Source organism: Pogoniulus pusillus, chromosome 18 (genome assembly GCF_015220805.1).
Source record: "Pogoniulus pusillus isolate bPogPus1 chromosome 18, bPogPus1.pri, whole genome shotgun sequence".
Lineage (NCBI taxonomy): Eukaryota > Metazoa > Chordata > Aves > Piciformes > Lybiidae > Pogoniulus > Pogoniulus pusillus.
This window is the reverse complement of record NC_087281.1, coordinates 1225430-1253053: the sequence shown is the minus strand read 5'-3', so window position 1 is coordinate 1253053 and position 27624 is coordinate 1225430.

The window sequence follows — 27624 nt, the reverse complement described above, 5'->3', positions numbered from 1 at the left end:
CCTGCCTAGAAGTTACTGAAAGGCCTTATCTATAGGATAATCATAGAATCATAGAAGAGATCAGGTTGGAAGAGACCTCCAAGATCATCCAGTCCAACCTAGCACCCAGCCCTAGCCAGTCAACCAGACCATGGCACTAAGTGCCTCAGCCAGGCTTTCCTTGAACATCTCCAGGGACAGTGACTCCACCACCTCCCTGGGCAGCCCATTCCAATGGGAAATGATGTTCACATACCTACTTTTTTGGGTTTTCTTCTTCTGTAAACAGCAACACATTTTTTGAACAGAGTGCAGAATATGGATAGTCAAGTCAGGAGTCTAAGATTACTTTGCTGCTTACAATAAAGTGCTGCAAGTCTGGATTTGAGAGGTTGTGACTATCTTGCTGCAGGGTCTCAACAAAACAAGCAAATCTCTGTGAAAATGGAAACACCTTCCCTGCGACAGGAGTGCTGCTACCTACACGGCTCTCGGCAGTTTGCAGAGCCTGTGTGATCTGTCATGGGGATAAAGAGAGAAATATTTCTAGATGCAGCACTTTCCTGACGGTTTCAGGATCGCTCTGCAAAGCAGCATGACCATTCGCACAAATTAGCTCTTGCCTGTTCCAAATTTGGAGAGCTGTAGCCTTCCTCCAAAAATGTATGCTGTCTGTCAAGGACACCTAAATGAATGCTCCTTGCTCTCAGGGGGTTTTTTGATGTAGCAATAAAGATCACATCTTAACTGAGTGGAAGTGGGCTAAGAGAGCCAATGGCATCCTGGCCTGGATCAGGAACAGTGTGGCAAGTAGGACAAGGGAGGTTATTTTTCCCTTGTGCTCAACACTGGTCAGGCCACACCTTGACTACTGTGTCCAGTTCTGGGTTCCTCAGTTCAAGAGAGAAGTTGAGATACTGGAATGTGTCCAGAGAAGGGAGACGAAGCCGGTGAGGGGCCTGGAGCACAGCCCTGTGAGGAGAGGCTGAGGGAGCTGGGGGTGTGCAGCCTGCAGCAGAGGAGGCTCAGGGCAGAGCTCATTGCTGTCTACAGCTCCCTGAAAGGAGGCTGTAGCCAGGTGGGGTTGGTCTCTTCTGCCAGGCAAGCAGCAACAGAACAAGGGGACACAGTCTCAAGTTGTGGTGAGGGAGGTCTGGGCTGGATGTTAGGAGGAAGTTATTGTCAGAGAGAGTGATTGGCATTGGAATGGGCTGCCCAGGGAGGTGGTGGAGTTGCTGCCTATGGAGATGTTGAAGCAAAGCCTGGCTGGGGCACTTAGTGCCATGGTCTAGTTGATTGTTTAGGGCTGGGTGCTAGATTGGCCTGGGTGATCTTGGAGTCTCTTCCAACCTGGTTGATTCTATGATGTCCTAATTCTATTCCTCTGTTTTCCTTTTGGTTTACAAACTATTTAGAATTAGAAACTTTCTTAGAAGATGTAATTCTTCTCAAATGGAGTTTCCATCAAAAAAGTAGGAACAAGTTAAAAGCCTCATTTCAGCATTCTTTAATGGAATAGTGCTTTTAAAAAGCTCATAAAAATGTTTTGGTTTGACATTTTCCAAGTGAAATTTTCTGACCTTCTGTTTCAAAATGGCATTTTTTCATTTTAAAACTGACCTAAACCAAAAGAAAAGCAATTTCAAGAAGAGAACTAAACACCTGGCAAATGAAGCATATATTTCATTTGAGTTGGATGGTGCACTCTCATTTACCTCACTGAGAAATCCAAAATCAGGAAGATATATCCCTGTTTTTTTAACATGATGCAAAAATAATTGTCCTTTCTTCTCCCCCAGTCTGTGGGTTTGAATGGGGATGAGAAGAAAGTGCAAAAACTGCTTTCCTTCCCTGGCCCTGCAGGCTTGAAGGAAGAACAGCAAAAGGTGTCTTTACAGTCGTGTGCTGACCTGTGTGGAGCCCACGCTGGAGTTGGGCTGGTGCTTGGATGGGTTTTCACACCCAGTATAAAATGGCAACTGGACTCTTGGTCTAGAAAAGTAGAAACAGAGCAAGGGAGAAGGTGCGAGGAGGTGGTCACTTTGAAAGAGTTCCTGCCTTGACAGACCTCCTGACAGGTCAGGTTCCTGCCGTGACAGAATTCCCATTTTGGACTGCCCCTGCTTTTGGATAGCTTCTACCTTTTTGCGTGGCTCTTGGTTTTACACCATCTCTGCTTTTTGGTGGTTCTCCCCACTTTTGCACCATTCTGTGCAAACTTGGAAGCTTGGCAAGATCTAGGGTCCATTTGAGAGTGCTACCAGCAGCACCCAGACCCAGCTACTCTCAGACCATATCACAGCTGATTTGCTGGCTGCCGTTCCAAGCTGGAGAGACGCTAGCAGTTTGGCTCTCCCCTGCCACTGCTGAAGCAACATCACTTCCACGAATCCCTGTCTTGTGTAAGCCATTTCTCAAGACATTTCTGAGTTTGGCAGCTTTTCCACCTGCCTTGAGCTTCTGTTGCGTGGATCCAGACTATTGGATATTGCTTGCAGTGTCAGAAGGCAGTGGAGCAGCAGAGACATCCAGCAGGGGATCACTGCTGAATACCTCTCTCACCTCTCTGAGTAAAGCCTGTTGTTCCCTTAATTCCCTGCTCAGCCTGATTGGTAGTGGGGTGAAGCTGTGTTTGTAGCTTAGCCTTTTCCCTTTCCTGACTTCCTAAATCTCTAAATTTGTCCATAGCATCCTTTGAAGAGCTTCCAATCAGATTAGAATCTGTAAATAAAGCTAAACTAGCTTTGTATATAGCATGAGGATGGGGTGTTCAGGAAATAAAATCACTCTATTTTTATAATTCCTGACTCAGCCACATTAATTGCCTGCCTCCACAACAACAATAAAGACATCTTTTAGATGCTTTGGCTTAAAGTTCAACACACTGTTGGACAAAAGCAGGCATTTTTTAATCTGATGTGTAATGAAAGCAAAACCTTGAACTATGAAAGAGCTGCCTACATTGTTTCTAATTTCTCTGTTGAGTTGGAGAAGGTCAGTTGCAAAAAACGTGGTAACAGCAAAACTCCCCCTAGTAATCTCTGTTGATGTGAGAATGACAGACACAGATAATGAAAAATAATCAGTCTGATGGTCAGTCCTGACACCGGCCAGCTGCAACTAAATCCAAGAGATACAAAGAGCTCTTTTGAACTGGCATTATCTCTCACCTAAACACAGCCCTAAGACCTTTGATTTTGTTGCTGAAGTATTGCATTACTGACCAGGCTCCCCCAAACAACTTCCTTGGAGCTATTACCACATCTCCCTCAGTGCTGTAGTTGCTGCCCATGTGCACTGAGCATGAAGGCTAATTATATCCCTGGGTATGAATGCTAACACATAGCAGGAACATTTCTTTCTCTCTGCAAAATCCCTTCTTGTGGCTTGTGTTACCATCCCACCTCAGCTAGTACATGCCATCTGCAATTAACCATCCCCTGAAACAAACCTGGCAGGGGCCAGTGCAAACCCAATTCTGACACCAGACCAGACCCCCCAAATTGAGACTGAACTCAGGTGCCCTGTCTGGGAGTGGTTCCTACAGAGGAGCTGTCATCTGGATTATTTCTTCTCTGTGCATAGGCCAGACTTGAGAGGTGGTGGTCAATTTCTCTCTCCCTAGCTCCCACAGTGACTTCTTCTCCATGCTCCCTGACATTTGAACATTGCTGTTGTTGCCTTGCTTAGGACTGTTGCCCAAATCCACCTATTACTACTTCTTTTTCCTCCTCCCTTCCTTTGGGAAGGCTTTAAAATCTCAGAGAGGTTGAGAAGGGGCTTGGTGAGTCCTCTACCAGCAGTTCACAGATAGATCAGGGGATGAGTGTGTAGGAAACCTAACCCTGTGTAGACTATACCCTGCAGACCATTTGGCTGTCACTCCTGACCCTGTAAATCCAGTACAAGCTTAGCAACATGAGTAGAGTTTCCTTTTTTATCTGTGCATGAGGTCAACATTTGGCTTAGAGTCTGTCCTTGCCATTGTATCTATCTATCTATCTATCTATCTATCTATCTATCTATCTATCTTTATATGTGTGTGTACTAAAATAGCTATACAGATACATATATAAATTAAAGAAGTTCATCAATACTATGAAATTAAGAACACAAATGTGCTGTAGTAGCTTGAAAAAATAAGTGATGCAAGGCTTAATCCTTTCTGTCTGCCCTTTCATGATAACAGAGTCTTCTGCAATCAGGATGTCAGGAGGGACTGGGTGACTTAAGAAGTTTGTGATGAGGCATAGAGCCCTTTACCCTTGGCTGTCTGGTGGAGATGTGACTCCATCCAACACTGCCTGGAGCTTGCTCCCATTAAGAGCAATTTGTTAATTGTGAAACTGCCTGTGCCTTCAGTCTGAGCTGAGGTATCCATTGGGAAAAAAGGCTGCAAATAGAATCATAGGATCATACAGCCATAGAATAACTTCAGTTAGAAAAGACCTTTAAGGTCATTGAGTTCAACCATTATCTAACTCTACATAGAGCACTCTCCTTGAGTATGTGTAAGATGGCATTTCTTTCTTTATCCTCGTTCAGAGCCAAGATAGCCTGGCATGACATCGAGGCCATAATGACACTTCCCCTGCCCTATGCAATGAGGGCTTTGGGACCTTGAATATATCTGCAGCGTGTTTCCTGGGCATTGCTGCTGGGCATAAACAGGAGCAGTTTATTACAGCTGAAGCTCTGGTATCGTGGTGCCTACAAGGGTCTCACAGCGATGGCTGGATTGCTAACTGACGTGAAAAGAACCTTTTAGGAGCATCACTCCTAAACACCAGGGTACATGCAGCAGGAGGCGCACAGAGGCAGCCTGTGTGTCACTCACAGTGGGAGTTGCTGGCACAGTGCCTTCTGGGTTTGCTGCCTGTTCAGTATTATTTGTTGTGTGTTGATACTGTTGGTGCACTTAAAGGAATTATATAGTTTTCCTGTGGCATAAACAAGATTATTTGTATGCAGAGAGTGATGGTAATGAGAAGTCAGGCTTCAAGAGGGAGTGATAGTAAGGGTGATGGTGAGAAGAAATCAACCTTGTATGCTCAACTTGGTCTGAGCTGAATGGATTTCCTTAGACAAATTAATAGCCAAGTACCCATGTTCTTGTCTTACAGGAAGTGGGGAGAAAGGAGTAAGTGGTGACCTCACAGCCTGCAACCTTTTTAAGGAACTTATCTCTTACCATTAGCTGAGATCCAGCTTCAAATAAGACATGAGTTTGGTGGTTCTCTTCGGGTCAGTGCCAAACCTTTGCTCTCCCCTTTCTATCCCCTGCCTTGAAGCAGCTCAAAACTAGACATGATCACAGAGATGAAGGATAGTGTAAGAACTCCTCTGAAGACAGGCAGGCTTAAAAAGTCACTTTTGGAGCAGCTCTGGCCCTTCTTCCCCTATCCCACATCTCCCAATCTCTGCTTGAGTGTGTAGCCATGAACTAGATTGAAATGGGAAGAGGGAATCGTGCTATCAATAAGTCCAGATTGCTGGTCCCTAGAAGGTGCTGAGCACCCATTGCTCCTTTATTTCCAGGGGACAGCATACTGTACGTTACAGCCAGTGATTGGTTTGTTGGTTTGGTTTGGCTTGCTTTTTTTTTCTCTTTTCTTTTTTTCCCCACACGAATACAGAACAGTAGCAGCTGAGCTGCTGTGTGAGAATAGCATTAAAAAGTGTAATGCACCATAAATAAACAGAAATAGACAGCCAGGAAGCTGTGGTAATCACTGCTTTGATGTAGCATGAATTACGATGTGTGTATATATGTGAGTGGGCAGGAGGGGGGTGGGGGAGGGTAACGGCTTCGTGTTTCTGACTGTGCTTGTTTTGACTCGGCTGCTGTGGCTCCGGGAAGAGAGGGAACTCAGGCTGCCACTTACATATCTCTGCCTTCACGCTGACAGCTGCTGTCCCTTGACTCAGAGGAATGGAATCTCAGCCTCCACTGCCTATTCCCGGGAGTCACTCCCTCCACCTTGTCCCCTCTGCTCCAGTAGCAAGGCAGAAGGGGGAATCCTAGCGTCTCCTAGGGACTGGGTGGTTCCTCCTGCCACCTAGAGAAGCTCCTGTAACATTGTAACCTTCAACATTGCCTTCATAGAATCACAGAATCAACCAGGTTGGAAGAGAGCTCTAAGCTCATCCAGGCCAACCTAGCATCCAGCCCTAAACAATCAACCAGACCATGGCACTAAGTGCCTCAGCCAGGCTTTGCTTCAACATCTCCATAGGCAGCAACTCCACCACCTCCCTGGGCAGCCCATTCCAATGCCAATCACTCTCTCTGACAACAACTTCCTCCTAACATCCAGCCTAGACCTCCCCCACCACAACTTGAGACTGTGTCCCCTTGTTCTGTTGCTGCTTGCCTGGCACAAGAGGTCAACCCCCACCTAGCTACAGCCTCCCTTCAGGTAGTTGCAGACAGCAATGAGGTCTGCCCTGAGCCTCCTCTTCTGCAGGCCCATTAGCCTCTGCCCACCCATCCTTTTGTCTACATTAGGCTGTTGGGGTTTTTGTTTGCTTGTTTTGTTTGTTTGTTTGTTTGTTTGATGTTTTGTTTTTGTTGCTTGTCTTTCTCCAGTCCGCTGTTTCCCCACTGCTATTGGGACAGTGAAGGCAACAATGGATGTTTAGAGTGGGCAGGTGATATCATTAAGCACTCAACATCGTGTTTCCCTCGAGGTACTGAACATTAAAGAAGATGGCTGGTGAATTCTAGTGCTCTGAGATCAGTAAGATACCCTCAGTAGGTGCAAAGAGAAGAAAGCCAGCCAAAAAAATATATAGCACAAGGTGTCTCCTTGTTGATTATCTCCTAATGGTGTCCCAGGGACTCCTTTTAGCTTGCACAGCAAGCCTCTTGTTTGGAATGGTCTCCTGCTCATCCCTTCTACAGCAGGACAGCCTATTAAAGCAGCCTGGCTTTTTTGTGCTCTTTGCGTTAGTGTTTTACCTGGAGCCAGTAGTCTCCCTCTGAAAAAAAACTCTTGTTTGGCCTGAATAGCCACAAATGAGACTAACAGTGCTTAAGTGCTGCTCGAGTTCAATGAATTCTCTGACCTCTGATAATTTAGGTGTCACAGGGCACCAATAAATGCCAGAACTGTCTTCCAGCCTGTAACTAGGCTGCATAACCACCGCAGAGCGCCACAGTGCTCAGCCAGACTGCCGGGCCCATTAATGAACTGTGAGCCACAGAGTTCCCCTGGACCCGTGTCCCTCTGTGCCCTCTTGTGGTTCCCCAGCAGTCCCTCGTCCCACCCACCTGCTTCAGCTCCGGGCTCTACCCTCAACCCCAGAGTGAACACACCAGCTAAAACGTTCATCCTTCTTCTACCAGAGGCACCACCCCCCAGCTTGGGGGAGGCAGAGAAAGCACAAGGCTTGGCTCTGCTCACAAGCAGCTCTCTCAACTGGGGAAAGGCTTTAAGAACCCAGAACTGGAAACACTGCTGCAAAAACTTGCTGCTGGTAAAAACTGCAAGTTTTTCAGCCAAGTCAGTCACATCTGACCAGCTTAGGTAGTCATCATGAGCTGCTGGGAACAGGTAAGTATTTCTTAAAGCAATGATACATTGCCATAACCAAAGGCCATGCACAAACTATCCGAGTGAAAGAGCTGGAATTTGGTGCCTAAATACCTCTAAACATCTGAATCTGTATTTTTTCCTGTTGTTGCTAGTTGGTGCAGTTACTTTTTATTAGCCTTTCAGAGAAGAGGAAAGGTTGTGCACTGAAGTCTTTCTATGTGTAGGAACTGTAATGCATAAAAGCAGCAAGCAGTATTGCTATTTTTCTCCAGGGAATAAAGATGCACCTTGGTGGACCTGAGTTAAAGCTGCAGCTAATCTCTTCATGACACAGCAAAGCACTGAAGGATATGCTTAACTTTATTTACAAGCTTTAAAAAGTTTTGGAAGCAGGTGAAACGTTGCTGCCATGTGGCATAGTTGCACCATAATGTATGCTCTAGCAAATGCTGTCACAGCACCCATATATTGCCACACATGGCAATTACTCAGATTACAAGGCAATTATTCCAATGCTGAAGTAGCTGACTTGTACTTGCTTTACAAATGCTAGAAACACCTTCCTCATTCAGACCTAGCAGGCCTAATTTTGTATTCTGTTGTAGCTCTATTGCCCTCCAGCAACACAAAAGGCCTTAAGAGGCCAGAAACAGCCTCCAGGGAGCAATCTCTGACATAAGATGTTCATCCCAGCCCATCTGTTGGCATATCACAGTGCCTCGACACTGGCTCACTCCAACTATCTCATAAACCTCTGCCCAGGGCCCTTGTTGGGAAGAGGCCATGTGTTTGGCATGAACAAGCACAGAGCACTGCCTAGCTGTTACTCGAAAGGAGCTTATGGTCCTAGAGGTTAAATTAAACTCAGTTCATGAGACGACAATAATTCATAAAGTACCCTTTTGCTTTCACCCCTCCTAGCCCTAAAAATATGATCTCCTCCTCCCCACCTGCTTGCTGGCTCTTCTCTGGCAGACCCTTGTTAGCCCTCCTCCCTGCAGAGAGGTCGAACCAAAGCAGCAGGGGACAGTGCAGGACTGAACAGTTCTGTTGTGCATAATATTTTCAACCTGTTACACTGATGCAAATATTATATAAGTATGAGATAAATCAACTGCCCTTGTCTTGAGAGGTGATTGAAGCCCCATCCCTGGAGGTGTTTAAGGCCAGGCTGGATGGGGGTCTGGCCAGCCTGCTCTAGGGTAGGGTGTCCCTGGGCATGGCAGGGGGGTTGGAACTACATCATCCCTGTGGTCTCTTCCATCTCTGACTGATTCTATGATTCTGTGATTCTTTGTAAAGACCAGATTTGGCAAAGTAACCCAAAATGGTTTCTGCTAAGTAATTTCTCTTTTTTTGATAACTTTAGAGGCTGAAACCATCTGTCCTGGAAGGGTAATAGGCCTATTAGATGTCCTTGCTTGCCCCATCCTGCTGGTGGGGGAAGCAAGGGCCAGAGGAAAACAAAGGCTTGGGCCATTATGTCCCCTCCCAAAGTGACAAACAGCTACCCACAGGTGTTCAGGTACTTGTTGGTGTCTTGCTTAGATAAGGGTGAGCAAGCCCTGGGGTCACCTAATATGGTCAGCTTTGCAAGTGCTATTTTGATTGGTGAATCTCTGTGGCCAAAGGAGACACTGCTCATGGGCAAGTAGTATAAATTGAGCTAAGTTGCAAGCAGTTGAGCTGCTTCTGCCTCAGTGCTCTGCCTCAGTGCATTCTGCCTCTGCCTTGCTGCCTTTGCCTCATGGAGCTGCTTCTGCCTCACTGCTCCTGGACACCATGTTCTGCTCTGCTTCAGATGAATTTAGCCCTGATATTTTGGGCTTGAACTACCTGGAAACTTAAGTGCCTCGAGTTTCCCTGCAGAAGGCATTTAAGTGCCTCACAACGTGGCGAGAAGTGCCACTGACATGGTGCTCTCTGCACATCTGCAAGAGATCTGCCTGCACCCCTGCAAACCTCCCTGCCAAGAGGAACCAGGATGAGGTCAGAGGTTGTCTGCCTCTTTCCCAGCACCCTGGGAAGATCTGGAAGCCTCTCAACACTGAGCAGTTGCAACGCTGCCACAAAGGAGCTAGGAGCTATCTCGACGTTTCTGCTCCCCCGCAGTGAGTAGCACAGACTCTCCCTAGGGCTCAGGCTGCCTGTTTGTTAGTGAGGCAGAGCCTTTTTGTGCCTAAGCTTTTCCAATTTTCTGATTCTCCTAAATGAATGAATTTCCCCTGAGCATCCTTGGGAAGATTTTCCTGACTGAATTAGAACCCAAATGTAACTAATTCGTACATAGTTGTGGGCAGGGCTTTCCAGAAATAAAATTAACTACATATTTCATAATCCCTGCCTCATTACTTGCCTCGGCTACATCACCATCCAGTAAGATCCCGAGGTTTTTTAACTCTCCTTCTTGATGATGGAAAAATAAATGTTAAACTTCAAATGAACTTAAGGGGCTTCTCCAATGCCAGAGACAATGACAACGCAGCGAGGCTTCTCCAATGACAACACAAACCAGACTACAGCAAATCATTCTGATAATTTCTGTGTGTAAAGCATGCTTAAATCAGCCCAAATGTCAATATATCCAGACTTCTGAGATTCATAGCTTTGTTTTGCATTGCAGAGGAGTTGGTTTTCTTGACGAAAACCTACTGACACTTTAATTCTTCCCCAGTTAAAGCTAACAGAAGGTTTATCGTCATCTTAAATGAAGTTAGAATTACATCATTGCAGCCCTGTTTAGTGTCCTGAAATTGCCAAGCTGCCAACTTTCTGTTGGCTTGTTAATGGCTTCTTTTATGACATTTACAGCACATAAATTATTTGTATGGTGATTTATTCCACTTTGCAATTAACTTCCGTTATTGGAATATATTTTATCTTACACTGGGGTTTTATTTTACATGACAAGGTCATTATATTTTCATTTTTTAGTGGTATTTGAAAGCTTTGCATTTGTCCATGTGACGGTTTGGGGTACAAATAAAAGAGACAAAATACATTGGTAAGCTTCGAGTTAGAATCATAGAATCAGTCAGGGTTGGAAGGGACCACAAGGATCAGCCAGTGCCAACCCCCCTGCCATGCCCAGGGACACCCTACGCTAGAGCAGGCTGCCCACAGCCTCATCCAGCCTGGCCTGAAACACCTCCAGCCATGGGGCCTCAACCACCTCCCTGGGCAACTCAGTCCAGCCTCTCACCACTCTCATGCTCAACAACTTCCTCCTCACAGCCAGTCTGAATGTAGCTACCCATCTCCAGCCTTGCTCCATTCCCCCCAGTCCTGTCATTCCCTAAAAAGCCAAAAAAGTCCCTCCTCAGCTTTTTTGTAGCCCACTTCATATCCTGGAAAGCCACAAGAAGGGCACCTGGGAGCCTCCTCTTCTGCAGCCTGTGCAGCCCCAACTCTTTCAGTCTGTCCTCATAGCAGAGCTGCTGCAGCCCTCTCATCATGTTAATGGTCCTTCTCTGGACACTCTCCAGCATCTCCACATCCTTCTTGTAACAGAGGCTCCAGAACTGGATGCAGTTTAAGGATCCAGTTAAGGAATGAAGCTTTCTATTTACAGCTCAGCACAAGAAACAAGCAGATATTTACAATATCTACAGCTATAGACAGAAATAGACAAGTTAAAAAGTAATGCAGAAACACAACGCCCATGATGATTGAACGGGGCTGGGTGATAGGTTAGACTGAATAATCCTGGAGGTCTCTTCCATCCTGGATAATACTATGATTCTATGATTCCCAGAAACCAGAGACCCCAGGAGGGGCTCCCAACCCTCCCTTCCATCTTCTTTCCACCCTTCTACCTTATCCCAGAGTATACCTTGCATGCAACGTGAGTTTGTATGATTGGCAAGGGGCTTTAGAAAGCAGAAGGATTAGTTACACAAAAGCAGCCCAGGGAGAAAGCACAGGCTTCAATAGAGACCCCCACACACACTGTTTTGTGTTCTTGCTTTTGTACATCTCAGCAAGCCTATGAGTGCAGCAGACATCACCATTGTTTCCTTTTCACAGCCTATCATCTAATTCCTCTCACCAAAATATTCCAGCTAGCTCCAAGCTAACAGTCCAAAAAGTCTAAGTATGCCACTGCATGACTGGGTGCAAACTCAGTGTTCTGCTTTCAGGCAGTTTATGACATTCTGTCAGTGGAGAGGTCTATATTTCAAGGCTGCTTTTGTTTTGGGGAAGGGGGGTTGGCAAACTTCCTGGCACATTATCATGCTAGCAGTATCATCAAGCAACTGTGATATGTTTCATGATGCACCATGGTTTTATACACATATTTAATTCTTGTTATTCCAAAACAAAACAGCAAATATTATTTTAAATGATGTGAAGTGCTGTAATAGTGAATTTAACTGGAAGCCCAGCAATAATGGGTTATAAACCCATCCTCAGTACAAATCACCATATTCCTGTGTCTTCACTCAGCTGTTCATTAAGCAGAGGACACTTTCTCTAAATGGTATAAGTTTAAGGTCATGCATCTCCTTTTAATGGCTTAGTCTTTTAAGAAGCATTCTTCCAGTTTTTAAAGTAGCCCTCAGTATAAAGTCTTTTCTACTGTTCATGAGCATGGGGATGAAATTTGTATTCACACAGAGAGCTGAAATAAGAACTATGTCACAGAATGTTAGGGGTTGAAAGGGGTCTCCAGAGATCATTGAATCCAATCCCCCTGCCAAAGCAGAATCACCTAGGACAGGCTGCACAGAAACACATGCAGGCAGGTTTTGAAAGTCTCCAGGGAAGGAGACTCCACAGTCTCTCTGGGTATCCCATTCCAGTGCTCTGTCACCCTTACCTTAAAAGAAGTATTTCCTCATGTTGAGGTAGAACCTCCCATGTTCCGGCTTGTACCTGTTGTTCCTTGTTCTATTATGGCACAACAGAAAAGAGACTATCACCTTCATCTTGATGCCCACCCCTCAGATGTTTATAGACATTGATTTGATCCCCTCTCAACCTTCTTTCAGGAGTAAACAGCCACAGATTTCTCAGCCTTTCTTCACAGGAGAAATATTCAACTCCCACAGTCTTCCCTGTAGCTCTCTGCTGGACTCTTTCAAGCAGATTCCTGCCTCTTGAGCCCAAAACTGGACACAGCATTTCAGGTGTGTCTCACTAAGGCAGAGTAGAGGAGGAGGAGAATGTCCCTAGACCTTCTGGACACAGGCACATTGCTGTCTCATGAAGCACCAGGGTATGTGATCTTGAGGCCTCATTGACAACTTCCTCTTGGTTTGGTGGTCTGTAGTAGACACCCACAACAGTGTCACCCATGCTTACTTGGCCTTTAGCTTAAAACTCATAAGCTTTCAACACCTTCTTCACCCCCTCCTAGGTTAAGTGCAAGGCATTCTAGCTGCTTACTCACACAAAGAGCAACTCCACCATGTAGTCTCCTTGTTCTGTCCTTCCTACAAAGTAGAGCCATGTGTGCCATCCCACGACTGCCTCTGTAATCACAGTCAGGTTGTAGCCTTCCATTAGTACGCAGATTTCCAGTTCATCCTGTTTATTCCCCACACTGCTTGCACTGGTTTACAGACACTTCAGAGACGATGGAATAACAAGGAATAATGGAGTAGGAGGTGCAGAGACACTTCAGCTGGGCTGTTGGCCATGTCCACTTTTAAGAGAAAGACCCCTTAATTAGATGTTGTGCTGAGGGATTTGGTTTGGTCAAGGACTTGTCAGTATGAAACTAATAATTGGACTCGATGAGCTTGAAGGTCTTTTCCAAAAGAAATTGTGTGTGATTCTGTAATTTCCTCAAGGTATTTCCCTGATGTTTCCCCATTGCCTGCTACTATCATTCTTTCACAGAATCATAGAATCAATCAGCTTGGAAGAGACCTCCAAGATGATCCAGGCCAACCTGTCATCCAGCCCTAAACAACCAACCAGACCATGGGACTAAGTGCCTCAGCCAGGCTTGGCTTCAACACCTCCAGGCACAGTGACTCCACCACCTCCCTGGGCAGCCCATTCCAATGCCAATCACTCTCTCTGACAACAACTTCCTCCTAACATCCAGCCCAGACCTCCCCCAGCACAACCTGAGACTGTGTCCCCTTCTTCTGTTGCTGCTTGCCTGGCAGAAGAGACCAACCCCACCTGGCTACAGCCTCCCTTCAGGGAGTTGTAGACAGCAATGAGCTCTGCCCTGAGCCTCCTCTTCTGCAGGCTGCACACCCCCAGCTCCCTCAGTCTCTCCTCACAGGGCTGTGCTTCACCTTCATCACCCTGCTCTGGACATGTTCCAGTATCTCAACATTTCTCTTGAATTGATAGTTCTTGCTACCAATCCCCTAAATATAGTCAATCTAGTGTCTGGATTTAAATTCTGCAAGCAGTGTGGGAGTTTTTGTTATATTTTTTGTAATAAATATGATTGAGTCAAAATTTACCCCCAGGAGTGAGGTTATTATTTTTTTAAGGAACACATTTCTATTTAGTAGTTTTTTAAATAAAATTAATAATTTAAATAATTACAATTTAGAAATAAAAATTTACTATTTAAATAAAATTAAGAATTTAAATTTAAATAAATTAATAAAGCTTGTTAGCAACTCAGAAATGCAGTTCAATTGTTGTTAGAAATTGTTACTCAGCAGGAAATTAAGATCTGAAAAATAGCTGCATCATTTTAGTTGTCAATAGTGATGTGGCCTTAAGTACATTATTTACACAAGTTCCATGAAGAGGCTTATAGATGTTGTTTGTTTATTTTCATTATTTTACATTACCCCAATGGTATTTTTTCCCCTTTTTTCACAAGCTCACAGGATGTTAGGGATTGGAAGGGACACAAGGAAATCATCCAGTCCAACCCCCCTGCCAGAGCAGGGCCACACAATCTAGCACAGATCACAGAGGAACACATCCAGACAGGCCTTGAAAGGATCCAGAGAAGGAGACTCCACAACCTCTCTGGGCAGCCTGTGCCAGTGCTCTGTGACCCTCACAGTAAAGAAGTTCTTCCTTGTATTGAGGTTGTTGCGGAGGGCAGTAATAATTCGTGGCCGAGTCGAAAATTTATGAAAAATAGATATTTTTTATTTTTACAAAACCCGCCCCCACAACTATATATACAAAGATTAATTTCGTTTGATAAACAGGTTGAGTGCATGAGAATTCTACAAGGATACCATTAATAATCTGACTATATATATTTGGAAGTCAGTTTATGGAAAAGGACTCAGCTATTAATTAATAGCAGTTTCTTACTAAATTAAGCTAAGCCAAATAACTCAGGCTGGCTCGTGCGGTCTGTCTTCCTTCTCCAGCGGCTGCAGGAGTCGTTAAGGGTCGTTAAGGGTCGTTAGGCAGACAAAGGTGTGTGCCTAACAGTAAAGCAAATCCTTGGTCTCTCTGCAGTCCAGGCACAGGGGAGTGGGCGAACTCAGGCAGAGACATACATCCAGACACACGCAAAATCCAAAGCAGGAACCCCAAAGGCAGGAAGACCCCCAATATTTATAACCTTGGCTAGACAAAGGGCAGAGTTACCACACCTTAGGCGCGAAAGCGCACGGCCAATCCCAGCCTGGCTCCAGCGCGGGAACTCACGGGGCAGTCGCCCCCTTCACGGGGCAGTCCCCGCCCCCTTCACGGCTGCAGGGCAGGCGAGGGGGGGGGAGAAACCAGGTGGCTTTTCCCCTTTCCCCCCGAAGTCCGGGCAGGAGAGGAATTTAGGGGTACAGGACTCCAGGACAGAGGTGGAACCTCCTGTGCTGCAACTTACCCCCATTGCTCCTTGTCCTATCCCAGGGAGCAGTGAGCAGAACCTGTCCCTCCATGCCTCACCCCCAGCACTCAGATGTTTACAAACATTTATTAAATCCCCTCTCAGTCTTCTCTTCTCCAGATTAAAAAGTCCCAGGTCCCTCAGCCTCTCCTCATAAGGCAGTGCTCCAGTCCTTTAACCATCCTCGTAGCTTTCTATTGGACCCTCTCCAGCAGATCCCTGCCCCTCTTCAACTGGGGAGACCAAACTGAAGGCAGTATTCAAGATGAGGTCTCACCAGGGCAGAGTAGAGGGTGAGGAAAACCTCCCTTGATCTGCTGGACACACTCTTCCCAATACACTCCAAGATCCTATTGGCCTCCCTGGCCACAAGGGCACATTGCTGTGCCATGGATAACTTGTTGTCCACCAGGACCCCCAGGTCCCTCTGCACAGGGCTGCTCTCCAGCAGATCACCTCCCAGCCTGTACTGGTGCAGTTTATTACTGTTTCCCAGGTGCAGGACTCTGCACTTGTCCTTGTTGAACTTCATTTGGTTCCTCTGTGCCCAGCTTTCCAGGATGTCCAGGTCTCGCTGGATGGCAGCACAGCCTTCAGCTGTCTCAGCCAAGCCTCCCAGTTTGGTGTCATCAGCAGACTTGCTGAGCAGACTGTCTGTCTGTCCCCTCATCAATGTCATTAATGAAGATGTTGAACAGGACTTTCATAAAACATCTTCTCTGAGACAGCAGACCTGTGGGAAAGTCTGAAAACAGAAACTGATCAGAAGCACCCACTCATAAACCATGCATCATAGAGTTACAATTCAGAGAAGGTGCTTATAAACTTGGTTGAAAACCTCTTGACTCTACCCTTTGCCAGACAGAAGAGGGAATTTCTATATAATAAAGTTTAGCTGTGTGACAGCAACTAATGTCTGAATGCTGTCACAAATGGGTGCTCTCTGAATTATAGAAGTTAAAGGTCAGTTATTCAAACTCCAGTTATTTTATCTGACTTACAAAATTAGGGGCTATTACTACCCATTTCAGCTGGTAAATGTTTACTTTTGCTTCATGCCCCCAGGACAGCAGAAAACAATCCCAACTTACTGATCTGTCTTGCAGTGAAAAACACCTACACTGTAATCAAAGATGTCATTGGAGCAAGGGCAGACACCTCTGGGGTAGGAAGTCTGGGTACCACTGAAATGATGCTCTATGCTGTGGTTCTGAATGCGTAACAGCTGCCTCGGCATGGATGTATGAATTCCAGGCAGATCTGTCTCATTTATTCTCATTTTCCAGTGCCATAGTGAGCTGCTGCTTACTTCTCAAATTTGGTTTGCTCAGTACTAGTGCATATGCATCCATTTCTGCTGAAATCACAACTCTTGCTTTTGTGAACTTGCCCTTGGAAACAGGGATGCACCAAGAATCCCTCTCAGAAATGCTTAGGAAAGCTTTGCTAACTTTGTGTGCTGGAGACTCCTCATGAACAAAGTTCTCTGCTATGCTAGTTTGAGTCTAGCTGGGATATTTTAGTGAGAGGAATTAGATTGTAGGCTGTGAAAAGGAAACAATGGTGATGTCTGCTGCACTCATAGGCTTGCTGAGATAGATAAGAACAAGAATGCAAACATAGATAACAGAGTTGCTCTTGGGCTCTGGCTGCCTCCCTTCTTTCCTTAACTTGCTGTCTGTGTGACTAATCCCTCTGCTTCCTAACCCCCCTGGCTGACTCTCCAAACTCACCTTGAATGTAAGGCAAAGTCTGGGATAAGGTAGAGGGGTGGAGAAGAGGTAGAAGGGTGGTTGGGAGCCCCTCCTGGAGACTCTGGTTTCTGGGAGGGCTGCTGTGTTTCTATATTACTTTCTAACTTGTCTATGTCTGTCTCTAGCTGTATAGATTGTAAATACCTGCCTGTATCTTGTGCTAAGCTGGAAATATAAACCTTCATTCATTAATTTCCAGCTCCACTGAGTCTACTCTGGGTGATTTTTCTTAAGTGTGTATGTGAGGGTAACACCCAAACCATCACATCTGCCAAGAGACAGAGCAGAAAAAAAAAAAGGCAGAAGTGCACATGCAGGAACTGCAGCCACACTTGTGCTTTGGGGAGCACAGTGATTGCCCAGCTGTCCATGCTAGCTCATCCTGTGACAGGCAGAGACTGCTTGCTTACAGGGTGGGTTTTTTGTGATACAGACAGCTAAAGTTTAGGGAATGAATGGAGTCTAAAGTTCCATGACACAGATACAGTTGGGTGGAACAGGTTGAAACCAAGGGCTACACTTGGCTGGCAACTTTCTATGAGGACACAAGGGTGTGATGGTTTGGGGGGTTACCCCGCCCCCCCACACTTTTGAATTTGCCCCAGCTAACTCAGACAGACCCTGGGAATATAGATGAAGCAATTTATTTACAGCTAGCAGAATTTACAAGCAGCTATTTACAATATATACAGTTATATACAATTATATACAGAAATATACAAAGGATAAACAATACAAAAGCACAACTCCTCTCCCAGAAACCTGAGTCCCCAGGAGGGGCTCTCAAACCACCCCAACACCTCCCCCGGCCCCTCTCAACCTTACCCCAGTTCTCAGGAAGAAGAGAGGTGCAGCCAAGAGGTTAGGGAGCAAGGTTAGTAGGAGCAGGGTTAATGAGATGTGACCAGCTCTAAGGCAAAAGCAAGAGGGAGACTCTTCCCAGAGTTCTCAGCGAGACTGTGAGAGAAGTTGACATCAATTGTTTTCATTTCACTGCCTGTTATCTAGTTCTGTTACCAAAACATTCTAGCTTGCTTCAAACTAGCACAATCCACCCCTGTCTACTTCGCTCAGAGTATCGCTGAGAATTATTCAATCTAATCTAAACCAATATTTACACTAAAACAATATATACAAGTTCAGTTCACACTTCAATCAGATGTAGGTGATTCAAAAGCTCAGAACAGGGACTCCCAGGTGATGTTGGGTTCGTGCTCACGTACTGTAGATTCTATCGTAGATTCTCTCAGTGTTGGACGCCGATGTTACCTAGAACAGAAAACTCCTAAGAGCTTGAATTTAAACTCTCTCAGCTAAGGTTAAATTTCTCTGTGGAATACACTGAATTTCACCATTCTCCTGCATTACCCAGTATGTATGACCAGGACCTTCAGCAGAAACCACCCCTCGGACAGGTTTCCCTTCGCCCGAAGGAGAAAATACCCAAACAGTTTTCCCTAACAGATTCTTTTCACGCACAACAGGAACTTTATCACCGTCTACTGTTTGGACCAAATCTGATTGTGCAGGTCCTGCTCTGTTTACTAAACCTCTACTATTTACCAACCAGGTAGCTTGTGCTAAATGTTTGTCCCAGTTTTTCAGAGTTCCACCCCCCATGGCTTTTAGGGTGGTTTTTAGCAAACCATTGTAGCGCTCAATCTTCCCTGAAGCTGGTGCATAGTAGGGTATGTGGTAGATCCATTCAATACCATGCTCTTTGGCCCAGTTTTTTACAAGATTGTTCTTGAAATGAGTACCATTGTCTGACTCAATTCCCTCTGGAGTTCCATGTCTCCACAAGATCTGTTTCTCCAAACCAACAATGGTGTTACGTGCAGTTGCATGTGGAACTGGATAGGTTTCCAACCATCCAGTGCTGGCTTCTACCATCGTCAGCACATACTGCTTGCCAGAACGAGATCTAGGTAAAGTGATGTAGTCAATCTGCCAGGCTTCACCATACTTGTACTTTGACCATCTCTCACCATACCATAAGGGCTTGATTCGCTTAGCCTGCTTAATAGCAGCACAAATGTCACAGTCATAGATGACTTGGGTGATAGCGTCCATGGACAAGTCAATTGACCTATCACGAGCCCATCGGTATGTTCCATCTCTGCCTTGATGTCCAGATGAGTCATGGGCCCACCGAGCTAAGAACAGCTCACCTCGGTGTTTCCAATCAAGGTCAATGTCAAGTTCAGAGTTGGTATCAACTTGAGCAATCTTAGCAGCTTGGTCTGCCCTCTGGTTATGTCGATGTTCCTCAGTGGCTCTGTTCTTAGGCATGTGTGCATCTACGTGCCGCACCTTCACTGGAGTTCTCTCCAGCCGTGCATCAATGTCCTGCCACAGATCAGCACACCAAATAGGCTTTCCTTTCCTCTGCCAACCATTCTTCTTCCAGTCCTTTAGCCAACCCCATAGAGCATTGGCTACCATCCATGAGTCGGTGTAGAGGTAAAGGATAGGCCAATTCTCACGTTCAGCCACATCAAGAGCAAGTTGAACAGCTTTTACCTCAGTGAACTGACTGGATTCTCCTTCTCCATCTTTCGTTTCGGTAACTCTCCTGGTAGGACTCCAAACCGCTGACTTCCATATTCGCTTGTTCCCAACAAGACGACAGGAACCATCTGTGAACAAAGCATAGTTCTTTTCCTGATCAGAGAGATCACCATAGGGAGGAGCTTCCTCAGCACGAGTTATTTTCTCCTCTGGAGGCTTGGAACAGTCTGTGCCTTCCGGCCAGTTGGTGATCACCTCCACCAGACCAGGTCGGTCAAGATTACCCATTCGTGCTCGTTGGGTTATCAAAGCCATCCATTTAGACCAGGTTGCATCTGTGGCATGATGTGGTGATGAACCTTTGCCTTTGAACATCCAGTTCAGAACTGGCAGTCTAGGAGCTAAAAGCAATTGTGACTCAGTTCCAATCACTTCAGAAGCTGCTTTCACTCCCTCATAGGCTGCTAGAATCTCTTTCTCAGTTGCAGTGTAATTTGTCTCTGAACCTCTGTAACAACGTCCCCAGAAACCAAGAGGACAACCACGTGTCTCATTTGGAGCTCTCTGCCAAATCATAGAATCATAGAATCATAGAATCAACCAGGTTGGAAGAGACCTCCAAGATCATCGAGTCCAACCTATCACCCAGCCCTAGCCAGTCAACTAGACCATGGCACTGAGTGCCTCATCCAGTCTTTTCTTGAAGACCCCCAGGGACGGTGCCTCCACCACCTCCCTGGGCAGCCCATTCAATGGGAAATCACTCTCTCTGTGAAGAACTTCTTCCTAACATCCAGCTATACCTACCCTGGCACAACTTGAGACTGTGTCCCCTTGTTCTATTGCTGGTTACCTGGGAGAAGAGGCCAACCCCCACCTGGCTACAATGTCCCTTCAGGTAGTTGTAGACAGTAATAAGATCACCCCTGAGCCTCCTCTTCTCCAGGCTAAACAGGCCCAGTCCTCAACCTCTCCTCATAGGATTTGTGTTCCAGGCCCCTCACCAGCTTCGTTGCCCTTCTCTGGACATGTTCCAGTACCTCAACATCTTTCTTGAATTGAGGGGCCCAGAACTGGACACAGTACTCAAGGTGTGGCCTGACCAGTGCTGAGTACAGGGGAAGAATAACCTCCCTTGTCCTACTGGCCACACTGTTCCTGATGCAGGCCAGGATGCCATTGGCTCTCTTGGCCACCTGGGCACACTGCTGGCTCATCTTCAGCTTACTATCTATCAGTACCCCCAGGTCCCTTTCCTCCTGGCTGCTCTCCAGCCACTCAGTCCCCAGCCTATAGCGCTGCTTGGGGTTATTGTGGCCGAAGTGCAGAACCCTGCACTTGGCCTTGTTAAATCTCATCCCATTGGCCTCTGCCCACCAATCCAGCCTGTCCAGGTCCCTCTGCAGGGCTCTCCTACCTTCCAACAGATCAACACCTGCTCCTAGCTTGGTGTCATCTGCAAACTTACTGATGCTGGACTCAATGCCCTCGTCCATATCATCAATAAAGATATTGAACAGGACTGGGCCCAGTACTGATCTCCAAGTTGGACCATTGTCACTGGCAGCCGTGTACAGAATGTTCTTAATGTCTGGACCAGATCTCACAGGTCCCAAGCCCACTGCATGGACTACTTCTCGCTTAATTTGATCAAAGGCTGCTTGGTGTTCAGGTCCCCACTCGAAGTTGTTTCTCTTACGAGTCACATCGTGCAGAGGTTTGACAATCTGACTGAAACCAGGAATGTGTAGTCTCCAAAATCCCACCACACCAAGAAAAGAAAGTGTGTCCTTCTTATTGGTGGGAACTGCCATAGTAGAGACTTTGTTGATCACATCCTGTGGAATGTGACGGCGACCATCCTGCCACCGCACTCCCAGACACTGAATTTCTTTGGCAGGTCCTTTGACCTTTTCTCTCTTAATGGCAAAACCTGCTTGCAACAGAATGTCAATGATTTTGTTACCTTTCTTGAAGACTTCCTCAGCAGTTTGGCCCCACACAATGATGTTGTCGATGTACTGGATGTGCTCTGGAGCTTTACCTTTCTCCAGTGCATTGTGGATGACTGAGTGACAGATGGTTGAGCTGTATTTCCACCCCTGAGGCAAACGGTTGAACTGGTACTGGATTCCTCTCCAGGTGAATGCAAACTGAGGCCTGCACTCCTTTGCTATGGGAATAGAGAAGAAAGTATTAGCAATGTCTATGGTTGCATACCACTTAGCCTCCTTCGATTCCAGCTCGTACTGGAGTTCCAGCATGTCCGGCACAGCTGCACTCATGGGTGGCGTCACCTTGTTGAGGGCACGAAAGTCAACTGTCAGTCTCCAGTCGCCCGTAGGTTTACGCACAGGCCAGATGGGACTGTTGAAAGGCGAAGGAGCTTTCTCGATGACAGCCTGACTCTCCAATTGACGAATCAGCTGATGAATGGGCAACAAAGAGTCACGATTAGTTCTGTACTGCCTATGATGAACAGTTTGAGTTGCAATTGGCACTTCCAGGTCCTCTATGTCATGATGTCCCACAACTGCAGATTCATCAGAAAGTTCAGGTCTAACAGACAATTTCAATTTATCATCCTCAATCTCTACAGATGCTATTCCAAAAGCCCATTTGTGACCCTTAGGATCTTTGAAACAACCTTGTCTCAAAAAGTCAATTCCCAGAATGCAAGGCGCATCAGGACCAGTTACAATAGTATGTCTCTTCCACTCTTTACCAGTTAAACTGATCTCAGCCTGTATCTTAGTTAACTCTTGAGATCCACCAGTGATTCCAAAGATAGAAATGGACTCTGTCCCTTTGCAATTAGATGGCGATAAAGTACACTGAGCACCTGTGTCAACTAAAGCCCTGTATTTCCGAACTCTTGAACTGCCAGGCCACCTAATGAATACATTCCAATAGATTCGGTTCTCTCCACTATCCCTTTCCTCCTCCTGGCTGGAGGCAGGGTACCCCTAATGCTGAACATGGCATGTAGGGTGTACACAGTGATTGGTGTTGTTGTGAGAGGAATTGCAACTGTTGGAACAATTGCAGTTGCTCTCGGGAGCTGAAGAAGTGACAGCTACTTTCCTGGCATTACCGCCTCTGTTTCTGCCACTCTGCAGATCCCTGACTCTCTTTGACAGAGCTGAAGTAGGTTTACCATCCCACTTGTTCATGTTCTCCCCATATGTGTCACGCAGAAGTATCCACAGTGACGCACGTGATTGCTGCTGTCTGGGTGGAATTTGTCTCCTCCTGGGCTGGAATTGCCTTGCAGGAGGTGGGCGTCTGTTCCTGACTGCAGAAACATGCACCCATTCAGATGATGCAGGAACGGTATCTTTTACCAGATTGGAAATTGAGGTTGTAAGATCCTCCTTCAGTTCTTTCATGCTCTCTTTGATGCCATCTCTAATACCATCTTTCATGCCCTTTATTTCAGAAGTCATAGTTTGTATGGCAGAAATTAGGCCAGAATGTGACAAGCTATCCTCTATCTGCCTGAGCTGGTCAGTGAATTCACCAACAGTGAAAGATCTTCCATTATCACTCCTTGCTAGGAATTTACTGGCCAAGATGTTAGCATAGGATGAAGGAGTAAGCTTAATCAGCTTCTTCATGAGACCTGTTCCCAAAGGAATGTCATCAGGCTCATGAGTGCCATGATCTCCATAAAGCACTTCCTTCACAGCAAACTCCTTCAGAAGCTTAATTCCCTGCTGAACGGTGTTCCACTTCTTGGCAGCCCATGGCAAATCATCTCGGGAAGGATATCTCATAGCCACAGCCAACAGAAGCCGTGTCCACAAGCTAACCCTACCAAGAGGACTTGCTAGGTGTTTGTCCACTCCACTCTCCTTAGTGAGTGGTCCCAGCTGCTTGGCAGACTTGTCTCCTACCTGCAGGGCATTAGCACCAATGCCACGGCATCTCACTAGCCAGCTTAGGATTGGCTCACCTGATTCCCTTGTGTATTCCTTCCTAACTTCCCTGACCTCTCTGAGTGGATCCTTGGAGCCTTGGATGTCATCTTCCTCCTCTTCTTCCTGTTGTTGATCTGGTGGTACTGGGCCTAACAGAACCTTCCTCATAGCACTCTTAAACTCATTGGAACCATCCTCTCTCTTAGCAGCTAACCTCACAGCACTCCTCTCACTTGAGTATTGTTGTCTCAGCACATCTACAAGGTCTCGCAGACTAACTATCTCCTCCTCTTCGCCTTGCTGATCACCAGATGTCCCCTCTCTTACATCCTCCTGCGAACCACTCTTTGTCTTAGCTTTTGCCTTAGCAGGTGCCAGAAGGGCCTGAGCAGCAACAGACTTGGATGTGTCTGCTGGAGGATTTGAATTGTTAGGGCTCTGACTTGGAGCATTTGAATCATTAGGAGTCTGACTTGGAGCTTGTGAGTTCAAATCTGCCTTGCTTTTAACAGGAGGATTTTGGTTCTGGTCTGCTGGCTGGGGGTTCAAATTGGCTGAGCTGGTGTCATTAGGATTTGGACTGACTGGGCTAGCGTTACTAGCACTAGCAGTGTTAGCATTAGTGGGATTATTTGCCTGTCCTCCTGGGATGCCTGCCAACCCTGACGTGTTTTGATTGTTGCTAGGAACATTCTGATTTTGGGTACCTGCCTGTGCTCCTGGGGCTCCTGCTAAACTCTGCCCATTGTTTTTGTTTTTGTTATCATTGTTTATGTTAGCGGTGGGAACATTGGCTGTGTTCCCAGCACTTGGAGAAGGAGGGGCAGAGGCTGGCAAGGGGGATGCCGACAACTGTGTTCCCTTGTTTTGCTGTGAAAGAGACTGCTTCTGAGACACAGAATTTTTCCTAGTTCTTACAGAAGCTGGTTTTGAATTTTTCACCAATAATGCCAAAATTAATATGAATATTAAAATCATGAGACAAATATTAAAAACTGTGAGAAGAAAAACAGTTTTACAAGAGCATGTACCTATGCAAACAGTTGGAATTCCTGTCTTAGGCTGAATAACTCTCATTAGAGCCATATTTAAAGCAGAATTTCCATTGATTGTCACATTATTCACAAGAGCTCCTGTAATATCCTTGGTAATATTCTCAGAGACATTAAAACCAGCATAACCAAGAATAAAATCACCCCAGCTCCAGAACATGTTTGAAAGCTTAACTTTAGCCTTCTTAAAAACTACATGAAGCAAGAAATAACCAATTTGATCTTTGATCCAATTGTACACAAAAAACCAGAAAACAGGTCACACAGCAATCCCCACCAAGTACAATAGCTGCTTGATTAGCTTCATCTTAATTCCCAGAGCTAATTTCCAATCACTCAAAAATCTCTAGCCCCACGTTGGGAAAGCCAATTAAAAATGTGATGGTTTGGGGGTTACCCCGCCCCCCCACACACTTTTGAATTTGCCCCAGCTAACTCAGACGGACCCTGGGAATATAGATGAAGCAATTTATTTACAGCTAGCAGAATTTACAAGCAGCTATTTACAATATATACAGTTATATACAGTTATATACAGAAATATACAAAGGATAAACAATACAAAAGCACAACTCCCCTCCCAGAAACCTGAGTCCCCAGGAGGGGCTCTCAAACCACCCCAACACCTCCCCCGGCCCCTCTCAACCTTACCCCAGTTCTCAGGAAGAAGAGAGGTGCAGCCAAGAGGTTAGGGAGCAAGGTTAGTAGGAGCAGGGTTAATGAGATGTGACCAGGTCTAAGGCAAAAGCAAGAGGGAGATAAAATGGAGAAAAAGTCTTTCTTCTTCCCAGAGTTCTCAGCGAGACTGTGAGAGAAGTTGACATCAATTGTTTTCATTTCACTGCCTGTTATCTAGTTCTTTTACCAAAACATTCCAGCTTGCTTCTAACTAGCACAAAGGGTAAGGCATGCAAATAGCTTATTCTTTATACGTATATGTAGAATCATAGAATCAATCAGGTTGGAAGAGACCTCCAAGATCATCCAGGCCAACCTAGCACCCAGCCCTAGCCAGTCAACTAGACCATGGCACTAAGTGCCTCCGCCAGGCTTTTCTTGAACACCTCCAGGGACAGCAACTCCACTACCTCCCTAGGGAGCCCATTCCAATAGCAAATCACTCTCTGGCAAGAACTTCCTCCTAACGTCCATCCTGCATCAGATGTTTTGTTCTCTTTTGTTTGTTTGTTTTTAAATCCTAAAAAAAATTTAAAAAATTAAATAAGCCAATCAGTTTAAACAACAGAATAGAAAAGGCTATTGGCAGTAAAACATTCATCCATCTGAACGCTGATATTCTCTCCAAGTGAGGAAAATAAGAGACAAGTTAAAGTCATTGTCTCGAATGCAGAACTCTAAGGAGGCAGGCCAAAAAAAGACTTTGAAAAGCAGCTTCCCACAGGCATAAAAGTGACTAATAAGAACTTTCTCAGAAACAAGAAGCCTGTTGGAAAGTCAATGGGCTGAGAGATGATTAAGGTGAAAATGGAATGCTCCAGGAAGCTAGGGCCATGGTGAGAAAGATAAACGAACGATTTGCATCAGTGTTCTCTTCAGAGGAGGTCACAGAAGTTCCCACACCTGAACTGTTCCTTACAGGGACAAGCCTGAAGAGAATTCTGACATGGAACCATCATCAGAAGAGACCTTCAGAGAAATTCAATAAAAGGAACAGTAGCAAATCTCAAGGCTCAGGTAACATTCAATCAAGCATTATAAAGGAGCTAAAATATGAGACTGCTAAATAATAATTTCCGAAATCACTCTTGAAAGCAGGGAAATAGAAAGCAGCAAATGTGATGCTATTAAAAAAAAAAGTTAAAAAATCAGAGCTGAAAAACTACTGACAGTAAAATTGATTTCTGTACCAGACAAATTGGTACAGATCATAGAAAATAGAATTGGTAAACACTGCATTTTGTAGAGAGAAAACATGCCACACAAATCCATCATCACCCTTTGAAGGAGTTAATGAGAATCAGGCTAAGAGAGAATCAGGCCAATGAGAATCAGGTGGTCAAGAGACCCAGTGACATCTCGGTCTGGATCAGGAAGAGTATTGCCAGTAGGACAAGGGAGGTTATTCTGCCCCTGTACTCAGCACTGCTCAGGCCACACCTTGAGTGCTGTGTCCAGTTCTGGGCTCCTCAATTCAAGAGAGATGTTGAGACACTGGAACGTGTCCAGAGGACAACAAAGCTGGTGAGAGGCCTGAAGCACAAACCCTATGACAAGAGGCTGAGTAAACTGGGGGTGTGCAGCCTGGAGAAGAGGAGGCTCAGGGCTGACCTCATTGCTGTCTGCAGCTAACTGAAGGTAGGCTGTGGCCAGGTGAGGGTTGGTCTCTTCTGCCAGGCAAGCAGCAACAGAACAAGGGGACACAGTCTCAAGTTGTGCCAGGGGAGGTCTAGGCTGGGTGTTAGGAGAAAGTTGTTGTCAGAGAGAGTGATTTGCCATTGGAATGGGCTGCCCAGGGAGGTGGTGGAGTTGCTGTCCCTGGGGGTGTTGAAGCCAAGCCTGGCTGAGGCACTTAGTGTCATGGTCTGGTTGATTGTTTAGGGCTGGGTGCTAGGTTGGCCTGGATGATCTTGGAGGTCTCTTCCAATCTGGTTGATTCTCTGATTGCATGATTCCATGATTCTAAGGGCATGCTAGCTGGCATATAGTGGACTTGGGCTTTCAAAAAAGTAGTTCACATCACTAAAGGATCTTTAAAAAATTAAACACTTATGAGATAAAAATGAGGTCCACTTGCATGGTTTGGTACATGACTAGGAGGAAAGAAACAAGAGGTATGGGTAAGCTGCCATCCTTACACAGTGGAGTGAGACCAGCTTTAATCCCTCAGGGCTTCTGCTCGGATCCATGCTGTTCTGAATTAGACTTGACATAGAAATGAGGATGGAGACAAGCTATGCTCCAGTTCCATAGCTTTTGACTTTTTCCTTTGATCAGGAAAACAATTTGGCTGTATACTGAACAGCTTGGTGCATAGGCCTTTATGACCAGGAGATCATAAAAGCATTCTTTCGTGCATAGGTTAGAAGCTGCAATGGTGACAGGCATCAGGGAATATATCATGTGCACCTAAGACCTGACAGA